The 21,693-nt window shown below is 40.1% G+C and overlaps 1 protein-coding gene across 9 annotated transcripts in view; it reads right to left on the reverse strand.

Annotated features, from left to right (window-relative positions):
- The window catches only part of LOC140741889 (contactin-4-like), a 2,152,419-nt gene that overhangs the window by 826,191 nt on the left and 1,304,535 nt on the right, over positions 1-21,693 (reverse strand). The window lies entirely within an intron of this gene.

The raw sequence follows: 21,693 nt of genomic DNA on the forward strand, positions 1-21,693 counted from the left end.
AAAATATCAAAAATATTTCCACGATCTTCTCCAATGTTGATTGATAAGAAAAAATATAAAAGGAAGATGGGGAGACCACACAGACCCAAAGGTCAAGACAACAGCAAAAGTTCAACTCAAACCAACAAGAGGAGTTGCTATCTATGATACTCAGCCAACTGGAGGAGCTCTGTGAATTGAGACAGAATCAGCTGGAACTTATGCGAAGACTCAATGACCACATGGATGTAGTTCAGGGCTTCATTATGAGGCATGTGGAGTGAATTCTGGTCACACAGCAAGAACAAGACCATAGGCAAACAGACTGTATCTTGGCAGAATGATGTGAAAGAAATGAACATATACTGTAGATCAGAGTTCTACAAAGGAAAGCAAGACCTCTGTGGAAACAAATAGCGCGCGCGCGCGCACACACACACACACGCACCCTGCCGCCCCCCACCCCCACCCTGAGGAAGGACCTGAGGAAAAATTAGGTTCAGCTGAAGCCATTCTGTAAATCAGTAAATAAAATAGTCCTAGCATTTTTCCCACACAAACTTGTATGGTTTTGTCTTTGTTAAATTTAGAACAACCATAACAACTTAGTGGTGTTCCACAGGAGTCAGTGCTGGTGTCTGCTACTTTTCACATTCTATATTAACAGATAATGGAATGATGGATGTGTTGTAAGTTTGTAGATGATACAAAGATTAGTAGAGAAGTACACACGTTTGTATGTCTTGTTAAAGAAACAGTGAGTTTGCAGAAGAGCTTGGACAGATTAGGAGAATGGGCAAAGAAATGGTTTATAAAATTGAATGCAGGGAATTATGTGACCATGTACTTTTGTATAAGGCATAGACTATTTTCTCAACAGGGAGTAAATTCAGAAATCAAAAGTACAAAGGGACTTAAGAGTCCCTGTGCAGGATTACCTAAAGGTTAACTTGCAGGTTGAGACAGTTATGAGGAAGGCAAATACAATGTTAACATTCATTTTAAGAGAACGAGAATATAAAAGCAAAGATGTAATGCTGAGGCTTTATAGGGCATTGGTCAGACCACATATGGAGATAGTCCATTGTAGAGGATCCAGAGGAAGTTCACAAGAATGAACCCAGAAATGAAAGGGTTAACATATGAACAGCGTTCGATTGTTCTGAGCCTGTACTCTCCGGAATTTATATGAATGAAGGGAGATCTCATTGAAATGCTCTAGATAGAGTGGATGAGGAGAAGATGCTTTCTATAACGGGGGATGTTTAGGACTGGGGGCACAGCCTCAGAATACAATAATGTTCCTTTAAAACAGAGATGAGGAGGAAGTTTTAGAGAAATGGAGACATTTCTCCACATGGAAGAGAGGACCTGGGGTTTGTGGGTCAAACATGAGCAACTGTGACTGGCAGGAAGGATGCTGTGGTCCTCATGGACCTATGCTGATTACTCCATGCCTCCATGGTTCACTACAAAAGGTAGTGAATCTGTGGCTTTCACTGGCACAGACAGGTCATGGGGCATATTTAATGCAGTGGTTAATTGATAAGGGTGTGAAAGGTGGTCGGGAGAATGGTGTTGAGTAGGAAATAAGTCAGCCATGACTGAATGGAAGACTAGACTCAATGGACCGAATTCTGCTCCTTCGTCTTCTGGTCTTTTACAATGAATGGCAGAATTTTGACGTGTTGTGGAATGGACAGATCTGGGAGGACAAGTGCACAATTCGCACGAAGGAGTCACACAACTAGGCAAAGGGGTGAAGAAGGCATGCTGGCCTTCACAAGTCAGGGCATTGAGTTTGGGAACTGGAGCATTATGTTGCAGTTTTATAAGTCATTAGTGAGGCTGCACTTGGCACATTGCATACCCTTTTGTTCACCCCGTTATAGAAAAGACATTATTAAACTGGTGCCGATGTAGAAAAGATCTTCCAGGAGGCTCCCTGGACTAGAGGGTCTGAATTACAGTGGATCTTTGTTCTTTGAAGCATAGGTGAGTGAGGTGTGACCTCAGAAATTAAAACAAATCATGAGGCGTATGGATAAAATTGACAATCATAATATTTTCCTGAGGGTTCAGGAGTCCAAGACTAGCTGGCACAGAATAAAGAGAAGAGGGGAAAGAAATAAAAGAGACCAGAGAGGTTTCTTCACACAGAGGGTAATGAGAGCCTGGAATGAACTGCTGGAGGAAATGGATGAAACAGGTAAAATTGCTACATTTAAGAGACAGTTGGATAGACCACATGGAGGGGTGTGGCCTGAGGGTCATGGGCAAAACACAAGCAACTGAGACTAGCAGGAAGGATGCTATAGTCAGCATGGGGCAGAATCTGTGCCGATTACTCTGTGACTCCATGAGTCTAAACCGATGGAAGTGTACAGATCACCCGTGCTGCTCTGTTCTGATGGTGCTGGCCTATTTTCATGTTACTGCAACTGCAAACATTGCGATAAGTGGATTTCATCATGCTTCTGACAATCCGTAATAGAAAGTCTTTGGAAAGAGTTCAAACCTATGTTCCCTCTAAGCTATGTGCGTTTGCACGCATACACACGTTTTTGAACCAGCGCACAAAGCAAATTAGTGTGCACACAAAAGGTTAGTTACCTAAAACAATGTAGTAATTAATAGTTATACTTATTGAAAATAATCTTTTAGCTAAATATTTCCATTAACTAGTTAGTCAGTTTTTCAAACACCACAATGCACATCACTAGTTTACATCACCTCTCCTTTTCTGTTCCGGTTTGTACAGCTGCATCACGGCGGCAGCCATCTTTGGCAGACAGTGCTCATACCATAAAGTTTACAAAGATCTGTTTCAAATCCTGTAGATAGCTTACTAAGTTTTTATTGAAAAAAATATTGATTCACTATGTCGAATTCAAATGAAGCGAAGGGCATGAAGTGCAAAAGAACTGCAAATTTGTTTAAAGTTGAATGGCTTAACAAAATAGTAGAAACTGCTACACCAAAAGCTCATGAGGTCATGAACGTTCAGCTACAAGAAATATTTATGTATGTTTCAGACACTGGAGTTACCTGTTTGTATTGTTGTGATGCAAAAGTTGCTGGAGAATTTGCTAGTGGAAAGAAGTGGGATGATATTTGGAAATTTGACTTCTTGAAGCATCACTTGGCAAGTAAATCGCATTTGGATGGTGTACAATAGCTCAGGCAATAGAACCCGTCATTACCCATTACAGGAGTGCTATGCATGTTATGGCTGAGTGCAGTTCAGCAAGAGCGAAAACGATCAAACCCAGAGGAGATCAAAGTTCTTCTCGATAGTGTGTTGTTAGCTGTTAAAATGAATAACTCCTTACATTCAGTTCAACACATTAATGAACATATGGAAAAGTATGTTCAACTCCCAGACAGCTGGCGAAGCAAAAATTATGCGTTTGAATTTCTGGAGACTATCAACTATATTGTTCAGAAAGACATGTTTGAAGAAATAGCATCAGCAGAATTTCACACGTTAGCAGTTGATGAAGCCACAAACATATCTGTCAACAAATGTCTCATGCTGTACTTCAAATTCAGATCTAAAGATTGTACCGTTTATAAAATGCTTTTTTTGGCGGAATAGTTCAGCTACAGGCGTGTGATGCTTCTTCTATTGTTTCAGCGAACAAACAGTTTTATGAAGAAACGAAACTTGACCTCCATAAAATGTTGATGTTTACATCTGAGGGAGCGTCAGAAATGTTGGGCAGAGTTAATGGTGTTGCAGCAAGACTGAAACAGGACATTCTACACTTAGTTCAGCAATACTGCGTAGCACACCGTGAAGATCTGGGGATTTGTGATGCATGGAAAAAAGTCAAGTTAATCAGAGACATTGAAACTTTGATGAGAACAATGTTTTCTCGATCTGCAGTTAAAATATGCAAATTTAAAGAAATTGCTTCTGAAAATGAAGCTGTTGCTTTCAGACCACTTAATGAAGTCAGATGGCTATCTAGACACTTTGCATTGCAGGCAATAGTAAAAAATTTTGAGGCATTGATCACATTCTTTAAAGAAGATCAGTCAAATGACCCTGTGGCTAAATCCTGTCACAAGAAATTGATAAACATCACGTACAAAGTAGCTTTACAGGTTTTAAGTGATGTCTTTGATGAACTGGCTGTACTGTGCAAGATTCGGCAAAAGAGTGGCCTGACACTGATTGATTCATTTCATATTGATCGAGGCAAAATTAACAAGATAAGAAAGCAGTATCTGGGAGACAATGTTTCGTGCAGTGACAAAGTTAGAGTTTTGCTAAGTCAACAACGTGAAGAAAACATCACAGTAGATACAAGTTCGCTGTTGACTTTTATAAATAGTCTGTTTTCATTTAGAAGGAAGGTTTCCTGAAGCTGAGGTACAAGAATGGTCAGCTTTTGATTTCTCCGCAATTGCAGACTGCAACTTCACATTTGGCGATGAACAAGTTAATGCCTTATGTCTAAAATATCATGATTTTCTAGCTGAAAATACTGTAATAGTTAGACAGTTTAATGCTTTCAAATTTTCCATGCAAGAAAAAATTAAATCCAAACTGATTTCAAACTTTGCTCAAATGGTGGCATTTGTACTTCAAAATGAACAGTTTTGTGACCTTGCACAGTTGATGGACATTGGGGGAACCTTTCTTACGTCTAGGGCAGATTGTGAGCGAGGTTTTAGCCTAATGAATCAACTCAAAAACAAGCTGAAAAACCATTTAGGTGAATGTCATTTGGATATGTTAATGAGAATCAAAGGCTATCAATTGGATGGAAGTTCTATTAGTCTAGATAGAGTTTACAAAGAATGGGAAAATGCCTAAAACAGGAGAGAGAGAAAATAACTGAGTGACTTAAATATGTATGTTATTTTGTTGTTATTCTGTGCAGTTTTATGTCAAATATTTTGAAAACCTACATAAACTGTGGCATGTGTGCATCCAATGCGCACAGACTTCTGTCACAGGAAAAAAATCTGCACAACATAAAATTTTTGCACACACTAACTACTAAAAGTTAGAGGGAACATTGGTCCAAACCTATCTAATATTGAAACACCTAGATAGAGTGGACATGAAAAGGAGAAGTCTATAGTGAAGGAGTCTAGGTCCAGAGGGCACAGCCTCAGAATACAAAAGATCTCCCTATAATCTCTGGAAATCAGTGCCACACACGTCTGTGGAGGAGTGTCACTGGGGATACTTAAAGTGGAGGTTGATGGATTCGTGGATTCTTGAGTAGTGAGGGCTTCAAAAATTATGGGAAAATAAAATGCAGGAGAAGGGAGTTGAGAGGGGTAATTAATCAGTCATGATGGAATGGTGGAACAGACTTGAGGAACAGAATGGCTTAATTCTGCTCCTTTGTCTCTGGTCAAGGCCTAAGTCACTTGCTTTCACATTACCCAGTTGCTGACCTGTTCATGTAGCCGTGGTATTCCTGTACCTGGCCAAACAGAGTTAGTGGTCAATGAAAACTCAAAGATATTGATAATCATATTGAATTTCAACAATGGTTGAATATACATATAATCATCAGGAACATCTCTGCTTCGAACATTATACAAGATGGAAGATCATCCATTAAACAGCTGAATTTGTTTTGAACCATGACTTTACCCTACGGAACTCCTGGACTGATCCTTTTAGTGCAAGGAATGTCACCACCCAATGAAGTGTTGCTTCCATTTTACAATCCCCATCTGTTTTAACAGTGTGCCTTCATATCACACTCAGTAACATGCTGCTTTAAAGTAAGGACAGTTAATCTTACATAACTTCTGGAATTCTGCTCTAATGTTGTGATGAGGCAGACCCAAGAATCAAGGAGAAACCCAAAATGAGCATTTGTACGCAAGACTTGTTAGCATTGCTGACAACACTCTGGTGATGAAGAGAGTAAAATAATCTTACAAACATTTTAGCTATGTATTGAATTTATATAAAACACAAACACATTTGAAAGATAAATGTTGACATTGTCAAAATAAATTATTTTATTTTTGTTCTTTACAGAGCACAGTTTGGGACAACTATAGTTAAAGAAAAAAACTGAATTAATGTTTGAATCAATGCATGCAGATTTTTTGAAATTCTATCACATTTATTTAAGCACTTCAGAATCAGATTCACTATCACTGATCTTAATAAGATTTTTTTGTTTTGCGGCAACAGTGTAGCACTAGACAAAACTTACTATAAATTCTAATAAGTAAGCAGTGCATTCAGAACCTATTCCGAAACTTGATGGCAGTGGGAGAGAAGCTGTTCCTGAATTGTTCTATGCAAGTCTTCAGGCTCCTATAGTTTATCCCTGGCAGGAGAAAGCACTTCCCAGATGGTGAGGATCATCAGTGGTGAATTAGGGTGGCCTAGCTGTGTAGCAGTTAGCGCAACTGCTTTACAGTAGCAGTGATCACTGACTGGGGTTCGATCTCCACCACTGTCTCTAAGGAGATTGTGTGTTCTCCCTGAGACTGTACGGATTTCCTCTGGGTGCTCCTATTTCTTTCCATATGTTCATGTGACAAATAAAGCAGATCTCTAAAAAATGATGAGGGGGAGGAGTACAAGCTAAAAACAGGTGAAGACAGGGCGAGTGGATGAAGTAAGAAGCTAAGAGATGAGAGATGAAAAAGGTAAAGGGCTGGAGAAGAAGGAATCTGGTAGGAGAGGAGAGAGGACTATGGGAGAAAGGGAAGGAGAAGTGGTACTACGGGGAGGTAATAGGCAGGGGTCAGAGTGGGAAATGGAAGAAGAGGGTGGAGGGAGATTGGAAATAATTGGAAGATGGAGTAATCAATCTTCATGCCATCAGGTCGGAGACTACCTAGATGGAATATCCTAAGGAAGAAGCAGTATTCTAAAGGAAGGATAATGTAACTGTGGCTCATGAGGGAAGTCAAACACAGCATAAAAGCAAAAGTGAGGGCATATAACATAGCCAAAATTAGTGGGAAATTAAAGGATCCTGAAGCTATTAATAACAAACAGAAGGCAACTAAAAATGCCATGGAAGAGAAAAGATGTTAGTCAGCTAATAACATAAAAGAAGATACCAGAAGTTTTTTTGAGATATATGAAGAGAGATGTGAATGAATATTGGACTGCTGGAAAATTATGCTGGTGAGGTAGTAATGGGGGACAAAGAAATGGTGGACAAATATAAGTGTTTTTCATCCGTTCTTACTGTAATTGACTCAAGCAGTAACCCTGAAATTCAAGAGTGTCATTGAATAGGGTTGAAAAGGATAGTCAATCAGCCATGCTGGAATGCTGGAGCAGACTCAATGGGCTGAATGCTCTAATTCTACTCCTCTGTTTTATAATTTTATGGGGAAGAAGTGAGTGTAGTTGCTGTTACTAAGCACAAGGTGCTTGGGAAACAAAAAGTTTTGAGGTAGGTAAGTCACCTGGATCAGATGGACAAACCCCCAGAGTTCTTAAAGAGGTAGCTGAAGAGCTTGTGGAGGCATTAGTAATGATCTTTCAAGAATCAATAGATTCTGAAACGTTTCTGGAGGGCTGGAAAATTGCAGATGTCACTCCACTCTTTAAGAAGTGAGGAAAGCAGAAGAAAGGAAATCTTCAGCCAGTTAACTTGACTTCAGTAGTTGTGAAGATGTTGAAGTCCACTTTAAGGATGAGGCTTTGGGATATTTGAAGATGCATGATAAAGTAAACTGAAGTCAGCATGGTTTACTTAAAGGGTAATCTTGCTTGACAAATATGTTGGAATTCATTGAGGAAATAACAAGCAAGATAGGCAAAGGAGAGTCAGTGGATGTTGTATACTTGAATTTTCAGAAGGCCTTTGACAAGGTGCCACACCTGAAGCTGCTCAAGAAAATAAAAGACCATGGTATTACAGGAAAGATACTAGCTTATCTAGAAGATTGGCTGACTGGCAGGAGGCAAAGAATGGGAATGAAGGTGGCTTTTTCTGTTGGCTGCCAGTAACTAGTGGCATTCTGCAGGGGCTGGTGTGGGGACAGCTTCTTTTCATGTTAATTTTCAATGATTTGGAAGATGAAATTGATGGCTTTGTGGCCAAGTTTGCAGATGATATGAAGATATATAGTGTGGAAGTTGCAGTTAAGTTAAAGAGGCAATTATGGTAAAAATACCACCAGATGTTACTGAATCTGGTGTAGAAAATTAAACTATAAAAAGATATAGAATAGTGATTTTAAAAAATCAGCCTATTATGCTGTGTCATGCAGACTGAGGATGGGATGAAATGTTCAATTTGTGTTTTGGAATAAATGTCACATGTAAATGTTTTAAATTGGGCTTTGTTCAATCCCTTTGCTTGTCGATTTAACCTGTTTTAAAATAAAGCGTTGTGCCAACGTAATAAAAAAGATACATTGGTTAATAAATTTTATTCAGATCAACACTTATCTATTAATGCTCCCTGTTCTCTTCCCCCTTACCCTGCACTGTGCTTTTGTAGATAATTCTGCGAGTTCATGTTTTAAGTAAAATAGACAAGGAAAATAAATACAGGTTCAGTATGCCTTATCTGAAATCTGATTTTTTTGAGGGCTGCCATGACATCATAAATGGAAAATTTCACACAAGACACTGGGAAGTTTTCCAAGTGTTGCACAACTCTCTGTGCATCACAGACAGTTCTGAGAAGTGACCTCACATATGTAATGAACCAAAGTTAATGAAAAATAGAAACACATTACATAGAGTGGAAAAAACAAGATCTCAATCATGTATTGAAAGAATCCATTTGTGAGGTGAGTGAACGTATGTTACAGAAACATAGAAAATAGGTGCAGGAGTAGGCCATTCGGCCCTTCGAGCCTGTGCCGCCATTCAGTATGATCTGATCATCCAACTCAGAACCCTGTACCTGCTTTCTCTCCATACCCCCGATCCCTTTAGCCACAAGGGCCATATCTAACTTCCTCTTAAATATAGCCAATGAACCGGCCTCAACTGTTTCCTGTGGCAGAGAATTCCACAGATTCACCACTCTCTGTGTGAAGAAGTTTTTCCTCATCTCGGTCCTAAAAGGCTTCCCCTTTATCCTTAAACTGTGACCTCTCATTCTGGACTTCCCCAACATCAGAAACAATCTAGCCTGTCCAATCCCTTTAAAATTTTATACGTTTCAATAAGATCCCCCCTCAATCTTCTAAATTCCAGTGTGTATAAGCCTAGTCAATCCAGTCTTTCTTCATATGAAAGTCCTGCCATCCCAGGAATCAATCTGGTGAACCTTCTCTGTACTCCCTCTATGGCAAGAATGTCTTTCCTCAGATTAGGGGACCAAAACTGCACACAATATTCTAGGTGTGGTCTCACCAAGGCCTTGTACAACTGCAGTAGAACGTCCCTGCTCCTGTACTCAAATCCTTTTGCTATGAATGCCAACATACCATTTGCCTTTTTCACCGCCTGCTGTACCTGCATGCCCACCTTCAATGACTGGTGTACAATGATACCCAGGTCTCATTGCATCTCCCCTTTTCCTAATCGGCCACCATTCAGATAATAATCTGTTTTCCTGTTCTTGCAACCAAAGTGGATAACCTCACATTTATCCACATTAAATTGCATCTGCCATGAATTTGCCATGAATGTCGCTTAACGATAAGCTGATCATGAAACAAGGAAAAATTTATTACAAAGAACTGAAAATTGCAAGGAATTGTGAATATTCAACAGGCTGGTTGCAGGAGTTTAAGAAAAGACATGGTATTAAATAAGTACAGATTTTTAAAATTTTAATGATAAAGTGTCTGCTGATCACAGAGCAGCAAGAACTTCATTGATGAGTTTGCAAAGATCGTCGCTGATGAAAATCTAGCACGAAAACAAGTCTACAGTGCTGGTATTGCAAGTCTAAGGTATTTATACCTTACATAAAACTTAGAAAAGAGCAAAATTAAAATACTGTTCATTGTAACTATTAATTAAAACATGGCATCATAGGTGGAGACTTGAAAGCCTGCAGTTGTTAGTTGCTCAACAACTAACTCAAGTATTCTGCCGATGCTGTCGTGCTGGCTTTCTTACCCTGCACATATTACATTTTCATTATATTAATGGTATGTAATAAATTTTTCTTCTAAGTACATATGTGTGATGAACAAATAAGACAAGGCTGCTTACAGGTTGCACATAAATTTGGAACTGGAAATGATGGCGATCCCAAGCTATCTTATTATATATTCAAAAATCAAAAAAAATCCAAAATCTGAAAAACTTTCACCCCAAACATTTCAGATAAGGGGTATTCAACCTGTACCCAGCATTGATGTCCATCCTGGATTAATTTCTCTGATCTAATTCAAGCGTGACAGAAGAGTGAAAATGAAATTTCAACTATCTGAACTTAAATATGTTAAAAGTAATGAAAGTTAATAAAGGAAATCAAATGCAGCATATGGATTTGTTCACGATACCTATTGTACTTGGGGAAATTGGGGAAATCACTCCAGAATTAATTAGCTTTCTGACAGTCATTGCCTAGACTCAATCAAAAAGAACATCTATCTTCATTGAGTATTGCGAATTCATCAACCAAAACTCCAGATGTCATCCGGTGATGATTTACTTAATGATCATGCTGCTGAATTTGGGACATGTGGGATCTTGTTAAGTAATTTTGGAACACATGCGCCCAAGAAGGTGCTTGTGAGCTGCAAGTATAACAAGTCAGTGTTTATGGACAAACAGCATGGGTTTGTTAGATGTGTGGCAGAAGGTACAAGCAAATGGATGACAGGGTCCAACAGAAAAGGTGGGACACATACACAGGGCTGGCTTTGAGTGGGTAAAGTGCATGTGGATGTATTAGATGGTTCAGTATGACAATGAGTGGCTTTAAATTGAAGAGTTAATCCATTGTGTCCATGAGTCAAATGCATGCAGTCTGTAGTGAAGGTAGAATATGGAACTGTGTAAACACAAGGAAGTCTGCAGATGCTGGAAATTCGAACAACATACACAAAATGCTGGTGGAACACAGCAGGCCAGGCAACATCGATAGGGAGAAGCACTGTCGACGTTTCAGGCTGAGACCCTTTGTCAGGACTAACTGAAAGGAAAGATACTAAGAGATTTGAAAGTAGGAGGGGGAGGGGAAATGATAGGAGAAGACTGGAGGGGGTGGGATGAAGCTAAGAGCTAGAAAGGTGATTGGTGAAAGTGATACAGAGCTGGAGAAGGGAAAGGATCATGGGACAGGAGGCCTTGGGAGAAAGAAAGGGGGAAGGGGGGAGCACCAGAGGGAGATGGAGAACAGGCAGAGTGATGGGCAGAGAGAGAGAAAAAAAAAACAACTAAGTATGTCAGGGATGGGGTAAGAAGGGGAGGAGGGGCATTAACGGAAGTTAGAGAAGTCAATGTTCATGCCATCAGGTTGGAAGCTACCCAGACGGTATATAAGGTGTTGTTCCTCCAACCTGAGTGTGGCTTCATCTTGACAGTAGAGGAGGCCATGGATAGACATATCAGAATGGGAATGGGACGTGGAATTAAAATGTGTGGCCACTGGGAGATCCTGCTTTCTATTGGCGGACAGATCGTAGGTGTTCAGCAAAATGGTCTCCCAGTCTGCGTCGGGTCTCACCAATATATAAAAGGACCACACCAGGAGCACCGGACGCAGTATACCACACCAGGAGGGAGATCAGTGGGAAGGGATGGGGGGGACGAGTGGACAAGGGAGTCGCGTAGGGAGTGATCCCAGTGGAAAGTAGAAAGGGGGGGGGGAGGGAAAGATGTGCTTGGTAGTGGAATCCCGCTGGAGGTGGCGGAAGTTACGGAGAATTATACGTTGCACCTGGAGGCTGGTGGGGTGGTAGGTGAGGACAAGGGGAACCCTATCCCGAGTGGGGTGGCGGGTGGATGGGGTGAGGGCAGATGTGCGGGAAATGGGAGAGATGCATTTGAGAGCAGAGTTGATGGTGGAAAAAGGGAAGCCCCTTTGTTTAGAAAAGGAAGACATCTCCTTCACCCTGGAATGAAAAGCCTCATACTGAGAGCAGATGTGGCGGAGATGGAGGAATTGTGAGAAGGGGATAGCATTTTTGCAAGCGACAGCCTTGACAGCCTGCCACGATCTATGCACATCCACCCGACCTTTCATGTTTCCTAGTTCAAGCCAGTTTCCGTCAGCCCCTTGTGTCCATCCGGCTGAGACTCCCCCACCTGCCCGTATCATTGACAACCATCTGGCATATACCATCTGAAGACTACTGGATGTGCACCGTAGGGGCAGGGGTTTCCAATACCTAGTAGACTGGGAAGGGTACGGTCCAGAAGAGTGTTCCCTGGAGGCTGGACACTGGAGGCTCCCGTTGAGAAAGGTGTACTGTTGTGGTCCTGTCTGGCAATTCCCCATTACCTCTTTAATTGGGCCCTAGCCCCCTTGCCTGATTTCCAATCATTCCCATTTCAGCAAATTACACACACCTGCTTCCCGTCAGTAACTGCAAGATAAAAACGCTAGAAACACAACAGGGAACTGCCAGTTCGTTGGTCGACTGCGGTGTGAGTAACCTCATTTTATGGTTCTTAGGACTGCCAGTTCTAAGTCTAGCATCACTCCCGGATAACGATTCCATGCTTGCTATGTCAATAACGTCTCCTCACCCATGTTCTGCACTTGGGTTCGTCCACCGCCACGTTCATGTAACACTGAGGATCTGAATGAACCTGTCACACCTGATATGACTTGAAAAAAGACACTAGTGGATGAATGTGTCCACACAAAATCATTCAGAGTCTTTTCCATACAGAAGTCCTGAGTGAAGCAAAAGATCTGCAATCTGCTGAGGACTAGATTGGTACCATTCTGGTCTGGCAACCAATGAAAGTATGAGAGATCCAAGAGCAACCTCTGGAAGCCATTCACATGTAAAGTGTCAATTCTGGATCAAACTTGAATCAAAGAAGGATGCTTGACAGCTGTGTCAGGGCTTGAATGCTATCATTTCCAATAAAGTAAAACTAAGGTTTCGCTTCCACATGAACTCAATGCCTTTTATGCTCACTTTGACTGACAGAACTTTCATGAACTTCCACAGCCCTCGATGATCCAGTGATTTCAATCTCTGAGGCTGATGTGAGACCATCCTTCAGGAGGGCAAACCCACAGATAAAATCTAGCCTGGGTGGTATACTGGGCCAAGAACATGAAGACCTATTCTAATCAACTGGCTAGAGTGTTCACTCTTGTCCTTAACCTCTCGATTCAGCAGTCTGAGGTATCCACCTGTTTAAAGCAGGCTTTAAACAAATCTGTGCCCAAGAAGAATGTGGTAACCTGCCTCTATGATTATTGTCTAGGAACACTTACATCAAAGTGTGACAAAGTGCTTTGAGAGGATGGTCACGGAACATATCAACTCCTGCCTGAGGAGTGACCTGCATCTACTCCAAATTGCCTATCACCACAGTAGATCACACAGTAGATGCCATTCCATTGGCACTTCACTTAGCATTGGAACATCTGGACAGTGAAGATGGATATATCAGGATGCTCTCCATTGACTGCAGCTTGGCATTCAAAACTATCATACACTCAAAACTAATCAATAAACTCCTAGCCCTAGGCCTCAATACCTCGTTGTGCAACTGGATCCTGCATTTCCTCACTTGTCGACCCCAGTCAGTTTGGATTGGCCATAACATCTCCTCACACGCTCACCAATCGGCACAGGTGCATTACAGACTGTGTGCTTAGCCCCCATTCTACTCACTTTATACTTATACACGTAAGACTAAGTACAGCTCCAACACCGTATTTAAGTTTGCTGGTGACACCACGGCTGTGGGCCAAATCAAAAGTGATGACAAATCGGCATTTAGAAGGGAGATTGAAAATCTGGCTGAATGGTGGCATAAGAGCAATCTCTCACTCAACTTCAGCAAAACCAAAAAGCTGATTATTGACTTCTTACTTGACTTCCTAATTGACTTATTGAAAACCAGAAGTCTATGAGCCAGTTCGCATCAGGGGGTCAGAGGTGGAGAGGGTCAGTAACTTTATCATTTTATAGGATCTGTCCTGGGTCCAGTACGGAAGTGCCATTACAAAGAAGGCACAGCAGTGCCTCTACTTTCTTAGAAGTTTGCAAAGATTCAACATGTCATCTAGAACTTTGACAAGCTTCCATGGATGCACATGTAGCAAATACTGACTGGTTGCATCAAGCCTGGTATGGAACCACCAGTGCCCTTGAACTGAAAAGCCTACAAAAGCTAATGAATACAGCCCAGTCCATCGCGGATAAAGTGCTTCACATCACTCAGCACATTTGCAAGGAGCACTGTTGCAGGAATGCAGCATCCATTATCAAGGAGCATCACTATCCAGGCCATGCTCTCTTCTCACTGAAGCTATCAGAGAGGTGGTACAGGATCTACAGTTTACTTCCTTGAAAGCCTTGACAAAACCTTTTCACAGATATTCCTGTTGTCCCAGTCATGACTCCCCAACTCTCTCTGAAATATGAAAATAAACTGGTTTTCGCTTTCCCAGTTTTGATTTTGGGTCTGAACTGAGAAATGTTTATCTTTCCATAGATTCTGCCTGAGATACTGAGTTTGTACTGCATCTTCTGTGTTTATTGCTCTATGTCTAGGTACTAGTCATGGACAGTAGCAATAGGATTCAACTTGATTGAACTTGAAGTTACTTGATAAGCATATTTGCAGAAAAAATGTGAAGTAACGTGTGCAAGCAGCAGGGACAGTTTGAATTAACAATAATACCAAGAAAACTAACCAAAAAAGACTTTTCATAGATAGATAACCAGAAGTGATAAATAGGTTATTTAACCAAATCATTAAATAGCAACCATAAAATGAAAATTGGGCTTGCATGAACCTATAGTAGGGTTAAATGACATTAAATAATAGAAAAGTTATTTTTAATGCACTGTCTGTAGGGATCTTTCCCTGTACTGCATATACTTAACCCCAGTATTCCAATTTCCTCTTAAATCGGTTCCATCAAGAGGTGGTCCCTTAACATTAAAGACCATTTCAACACCATTGGATACTTCTAGCTGCATTAATGCACCCAGACTGTTCTTTGCCATCCATTGTCTCTTCAAAAGACTGTGGAATGAACTTTCCTGGTGCTTGCGATGAACTTGAGTTCCAGAAAGTGAACAAGGGCTTGAGGGTACAGAAGGATATCAACAGTCAAGGCCACACTCTGGACTTTAATCTACCACACTGCTCGCATGTGGGTGGTGCATGGGAGCCCATGATCGGAGTGTTGAGGATACTCTGGGATTCTATGCTAATACACACAGGATCTTTCAGCTTGAGTCATGAGGTTCTATGCACTTTCATGGCAGAGGTCATAGAAATGATCAATTCAAAGTAACTGGTTCCAGTCTCTGCAGAAGCAGACTCACCTTTGATTCTTAGTCCCACAATGCTTCTCACACAGAAACATGGTGCCCCACTCCATGGGGTCAAGTGCAAAATATAGCTGAATAATTCTGGAGGTGATAGGAACAAGAATGTCCTTCTGCAGTTTTGAGGCTCACTTATCCAGCCCATCAAGATCCCTCTGTAAATCCTAATAACCATCTTCACTGCACGACACCACTGATGTCAACATCGTTTGCAAACTTATTAACGATGCCTGGCACATTCTCATCCAAACTTTTGTTAAAGATGACAATAACAATGGGCCCAGTACTTATTCATGACCGATACCATTAGTTTAGACTTCCAACCTTTTGCACCACTCATTATTTCTTATCAACAAGCCAATACAAAATCCATTTTGCTAGCTCCCTCTGGATCCCCTGTGATGCACCATCAATAACTCTTAGAGATGTGAGGTGAGATATAGGCTTTTATTGGCTGGAAGAAAGAACAAGCAGCAATTGACCACCATACTGCATCCTGGAGACTGAGGCCAGGGCGGTGTCCCCATTCGCCTTTATACCGGGGTTCGTGGGAGGAGCCACGGTCAGTGGGAGGAGCCACAGGAGCAGTCAGCGGGCGGGCGTGTCCAGACAAGTATATGTAGCTCACCACACCCTGCAATCTAACATTCTGTTGCAGTCTACCATGAAGAACCTTAACTACATATATCACCCTGCCTTCATCATCCTTCTTGGTTACTTCTTCATAAAACTCAATCAAAATCATGAGAAATGATTCATCGTGCACAAAACCATGCTGATTATAATCAACCGTCATCCTTCCAAATGCACGTACATCTTTTCCCTCAGAAACCCTTCTTACTGTTAGGCTTACCAGTCTATGGTTCCAATCTTATTCTTTGCTGTTTCTTTTTTTAAAAAAAGGTATAACTTAAGGCATCTTCCAGTCCTCTGGTATCTCACAAGAGAACTGAAGTGTGATGATGCACATATCTCAGCCAGGTTTCTGCAAATATTTCTTTAGCTTCCCCAAGAGATTTATCTTCTGTCATACTTTTTAAAGCACCTAGCATCTCTTCTGCTATAATGCAGAATGTCCCCACAACACACCCCCTCAGCTATATAAAATTCCAAAGTTTTCATGTCTTTCTCCACAGTAAAACTGATTTCTGATAGAAGATAAAGAGAGGGTGGGGGTGATGGTGGAGAAACACAACAGACCATTAGGTCAAATGTCCTCTCTAGGTGAGCTTTATGAAGCAGAATTTAACATAGAAGAATTGGTGGAAATAAGATAATGAAATAGCCTGTTTCGGAGAATCAACACCTTGGATTTACTGACAGCAACTTCAGTTGAGATAAGGCTCCGAAGTGCAACTATGCAAGCATCAAACCTCCTTTCACAAAGCTCATATGCAGCACTTAGCAGATTTCCACATACTTCATTTTAATAATCAGAAATCCAGCATAGCTATAGGCACAGAAAATAGTGTCTGACAAATCTGATTGAGTTTTTTGGTTGAAAAGCTGATGAAGAGGACTGATAAGGGCAGGGTGATGAATGCTGCCAACACAGACTTGAACAAGGCCTTTGACAAGATACCTCATGATAGACTCATTTGGAAGTTTACATAACATGAGATCCATGGTGAGTTAGCCAATTGGACACAGAATTGACTTGGTGAAATGAGTCTTAGGGAGATAGTGGACGGTTGTTTATTTTGGAGGACAGTGACTAGTGGTGTGTCGCAGGAATTAGGTCTAATGTTGCTGGTCAATATATTAAAATTTGGATGAGAATGGAGTTTGCAGCTGACACTGTGGTACAACTGTGGACAGTAAAGATTAACTGGAGAAATGAGCTAAAGTATGGCAGACGGAATTTAACACAGTTACCAGTGTGAGTTATTGCACTTTGGTCAGTTAAACCAGGGTAGAACACAACAGTTTAGGAGTGCCCTAGAGAGTGCAGAACAGAGATACACTGGGCTGCAAAATATACATTTCTCTAAAGGTAAAGACACTGGTAGATGGAGTGGTGAAGAAGGCGTCTGACCTTCATCGATCAGGAAACTCGATACAGGAGCTGCAGTATAATGTTATAATTATACAAGTCATTGCTGAGACCACACTTTAAGTATTGTGTGCAGTTCAGATTCCCCAACGATAGAAGGGATGTCATGAAGCTGGAAAGGGCACGGATAGATTTATACAAATATTACTTGGACAAGAAGGCTTTAGTATACCACAAGTCTAGATAGGCTGGGATTCTTTTTCATGGAGTGTCAGAGATTGAGGTGTAGCCTCATTGAGGAACATAAAATCACAAAAGGGCACAAATAAGGTGAGCAGTAACTATCCTTTTTTCAAGGGAGGAAAATCTAAAATTGGATGTCATAGGTTTAAATGTGCGAGAGAAAATATTTGAAAGGAAACTGAGGGACATTTTCTACACTTGCTAAGGTGGACAAGTTAGACCAAAGGGTCTATTTCCATGCTCTATAACTCTATGCCATGCACTCTGACTGACGTTGCTGTGCATCACCCTCATTTCCTGGATATTTATGGTCTGGAATGTGGGCACAAGGATCTCTAAGACGGGTGCAAATAAGGTCAGGTCACTGGCCCTACCTCACCTTTTATAACCTGCGACTACAAGACCGATATACTTCAGACACCACTTGCTGTAATAGACTGAAGCAGAAAGACTGATATATTAGAGCAGATTGCAGCAGTTTCATTTCATACGACTTACTATGGAACACAAACTGAATAAAACAAGTATTTCAAATCAGATAGCTCAATTTAAGTTCATACTGAAAAGATTGTTACAATATTTGTATTGAGAATACTATGGTCCTCTGTGACAATTGGCCCTATACATACACAATCTAGTGATTCATTTAATAATTATTTTGCCATTAATCTCACAGACCTTCATGATTTGAAAATCCTCAAGAATTTAGGTTGCAATGCTTTGCATAAGTTTATTTTGATAAATTTAAAATCTTTACCATTTCAGTTTAATTTTAAAGTAACTCATGTTCATATTTATCTTAAAATTTTGCTGTGTAATATCACTGTAAAATTCAATTTAAGTGACTGCGTATTAGAGGTTATGAAACAATTTCTGTCAATTAAACTCCTCTGAAAATGCTAAATAACATTTCATATCCAGCATGTTATGTGGGTTCATACATTGTTTTAATAGCTTTGTGCATGAGCTTAAGGGTTATTCACATTAGTAAAATATTTATAGAATAGTATTAACGTAGAGTACTGATGCAACTTTGAGGATTGTGTCATTGTCCAATATAATCAGCTTTATACCAGACAATATTACAGTCCTCTACGCTGTACTTTGTTGTTAGTCATGCCTTCTTAGAAAAATATGTAAATTAGTTCTACCATTTCCATCTCCCTACCTAGAAATTAAAGGGATGGCAATTATCATTGACCCTTCACCCTGGCCTGTAATTGCCTGTCAGGACAAATGATAACTTGGTCATTATGACTGTTTTACATTTTGTACTTGCTCAATGGTACAGCCTGATTGTGGTTATGATGTGGTTATGGGAATCTTCCAACCTCTCAATTTCATTGACTGGAAAATGATTAGCACAGATGGTTACAGAAGCCCCCCCTTCAAAATGAACAGAGCATCCTGAGGACATTGCAAAAATAAAACTTAAATATATAAGAAATATCGGCAAGATTATCAGATGAAAAGCAGAACATTTTTAACAAAGGCAATACATTAAAACAAAAAAAAAGGAGTACTGGGAATTGAGCATACGGTGGTGGATGTAGCAATTTCAAGTATTTATTTCAGTAATAACCAGCCAACAACATTACAGTTGTAAAGCTGCTCCTGGCATCGGAGTAGATTTACTGCTGTAATACTAGAGGCTGTTTCATTATAACAATAAATGACCAAAAACAATTCAACATAATAACCAGCCTTAGGAGGCTCCAATTCCCTCAAGCTGATGGCATTCTAAGACATTAACGCAGAATGAGATAGCAAGGGGAAACCACGCAAAACATGGTAACACAGTGAAAAACCTGCCAAAGTCAAGGATAAGGCAGTACTGCCATATTGAACATCAAAAATTCATACTTGCTTTCTTTTTCATGCCCAAATAATTGGACAAAGTCAGAGGCTCACAAATAGCCAAGCAGAGTAAAGTTACTAATTATGAAAAAGGGAACAAGTCTGGAGCCAGCTACCTATGTCCACAGAAATCAGGAAGAGGTGATGCAATTCTAGATTTTGTGGGTAAACAGAAATCAGCAAATGGGATACAGACTAGATTATAGGCCACAGTGGAGAGAAATCAACCAATGCAATGGGTTGCGAAAGAAGTTGCAACTAGCAGAGACTTGCTCAGGTGCTCCCTTGAAGGAGTGGGAGGAGCTCTATCATTTCATACATGACACTGGAGCAATATTCTAAAAACAGCCTTCACTTTGCTGCAGAATTTGCTGAAAAGCAGGCAGAATACTGTTAATTTTAAATGGGCCCCAGTCAAAATATATATTAATAGTTTTGCATATAAAAATGGCAGTTTTGGCAGGTTGAAGTTGTGTTTCCCACTTCAGCATTATTAATTCTCCAACCCCTCGCACTTCTTAGTTAAAGATAGGAAGTAACTGAGTTTACATAAATATCTTTGTTTCAAACCAAAACTACAATAGAAATTGCATTCAATACAATAATGAGATCAGTGCAACTTAAAAGGAGGTGGAATCAAAACACTGAAACCTGGAATAAAAAGAGAGATGAGTACTTTCCTTTAAGTTCAAGAAGTTTGAAGTTCCAAGCATTTAAGTACGAATTAGTGTTCATAAACTTACAGGCTTTGTTTACTTTCTAGCTAGCTCTTCTGTTGTGAACACATATGAAATGTAGTCTACAATAAAATATTTATTATTGGCTAAGGATGATTCCTTTTCACCATTATTATCAGGCCTGTACATGCAGGATCCTCCCAGTCTCCAGCCAGCTAACAGGTATTGTTTTTGAATCAAGGTTCTTTTAGAGGACAGGAAAGAAGCTCAAAACTTGTTTCTTCATGATCATTTTACTAAAAGGTGATAGAAGAGAGAAAACAGGAACAGAACGGTGATATAGGTCTAATAGTTAAGAGAGACAAAGGAACAAACATGGCACCTAGCATAGAAGAGCTAATTTATACCACAGAAATAGGAAAAATTCCATTCAAATTTTTAGATAAGAGACAACAAATTAGAAAGCACTCATTTGAATACTGCAGTACCAAGTTAACCAATGAGAAAGCAGTTATTCACTTAATGCAGAACAAAGTAACTTCCAAAGCATTCCAGAAGTATACTTTATAGCAGGGGTTCCCTACCTGGGAGTCCATGGACCCCTTGTTTAAGTGTATTGGTCCATAGCATAAAAGAGATTGGGAACTCTTGCACTAGAGGTATATTAAACTGTTAAGTGCATATAAGAACTATTTGAAATACAAGCTGATAATTAATTATTAACCTGCTAAGGAAATAATGATCAAAGAGACTAATCTGAGAATTAAATAGTTGGATTCAACACAGGAATCACCTGCCACTTGTTTCCAACTGCATACCCTGCAGCCTATTTAAACCCAGCTCTCATCCACAATCCATATTCACTCATACGACTCAACCAACTCAACTTGTTGCTCCCATCCTTCAGTTACCTCGTTGCTTAGTTGTATTAAGCATTTGCTCTTTCTTGTTTTGTGGCCCCTCATTGCTTGTTATTTTGCAATTTATTATTAAAATTAATGTTCACCACTAACTCATCTCCACAGCTTGACATTTCCTGATAATTATTTAAATACTTCTAATAAACATTTCCTTACTCAAATTTAAGCCCTTTTATACATTATTTATAGTTATGCAGGAAAACAGTGGGTGCCAAAAGGAACCTATTAAGACCCTGTTCTCCTGAAATCCTGAGTGACTACTCTCACTCTGCTGTTAAGTGGTGAATTCCAAGATTTAAACCCTCTGCTGGTTTGTCAGGATGACGTAATCTTTAAGCTTACTACAAGTGATATTAAATTACAGACTCAAAGTGTAACACACATTAAGACAGCCTTTTTACTGGTGCTCAGATAAATTGAAAAGTTAATAGCGCAGATTTTGCCACCACAAGTGTTTAACGGTTGTTATTGCAAGAACCAAGCAATAATGAGGAAGTAAATCCCTATGAATTGTGATGGACACATTGCAGAATTATTTGTTTCTCTATCAATTTTGGGAAAACTGAATTTCAACCAAGCATTCACTTTGCGCTTGCCCATAAGTAATGTAACATTCTACCAACTT

This window comes from Hemitrygon akajei, chromosome 19, assembly GCF_048418815.1.
Source record: "Hemitrygon akajei chromosome 19, sHemAka1.3, whole genome shotgun sequence".
In the NCBI taxonomy this organism is placed as follows: domain Eukaryota; kingdom Metazoa; phylum Chordata; class Chondrichthyes; order Myliobatiformes; family Dasyatidae; genus Hemitrygon; species Hemitrygon akajei.